This window comes from Crocuta crocuta, unplaced genomic scaffold (genome assembly GCF_008692635.1).
Source record: "Crocuta crocuta isolate KB4526 unplaced genomic scaffold, BGI_CrCroc_1.0 scaffold340, whole genome shotgun sequence".
NCBI classification, from domain to species: domain Eukaryota; kingdom Metazoa; phylum Chordata; class Mammalia; order Carnivora; family Hyaenidae; genus Crocuta; species Crocuta crocuta.
The window spans coordinates 4,158,081-4,158,295 of record NW_027530642.1 but is presented as its reverse complement, the minus strand read 5'-3'; the positions used below and the strand labels follow the sequence as shown (position 1 = coordinate 4,158,295).

Here is a 215-nt window from a genome sequence, read left to right as displayed (position 1 = left end):
GCATTCCACCAGCCTGCCCCATGCTCCCTTGCCTGAGTCTCCAGTATCACCTCCCTCCACTTCCATCCAGCCCCCCAGCCACAGCCACAAACAGCGTGTCCCCAAGCCTTGGGCCCTTCCGTGATGTTTCCTCCACCTGCGATGCTCTCCTCCCTCCCTGCCATGCTTGCACCCCCCCCCCCCCCCCCCCGCCCCCCACGCCCCACCCCACAGAC

The 215-nt window shown here is 67.4% G+C and overlaps 1 protein-coding gene across 4 annotated transcripts in view; it reads left to right on the top strand.

Annotated features, from left to right (window-relative positions):
- The window catches only part of ABLIM3 (actin binding LIM protein family member 3), a 110,250-nt gene that overhangs the window by 62,865 nt on the left and 47,170 nt on the right, over positions 1 to 215 (top strand). The window lies entirely within an intron of this gene.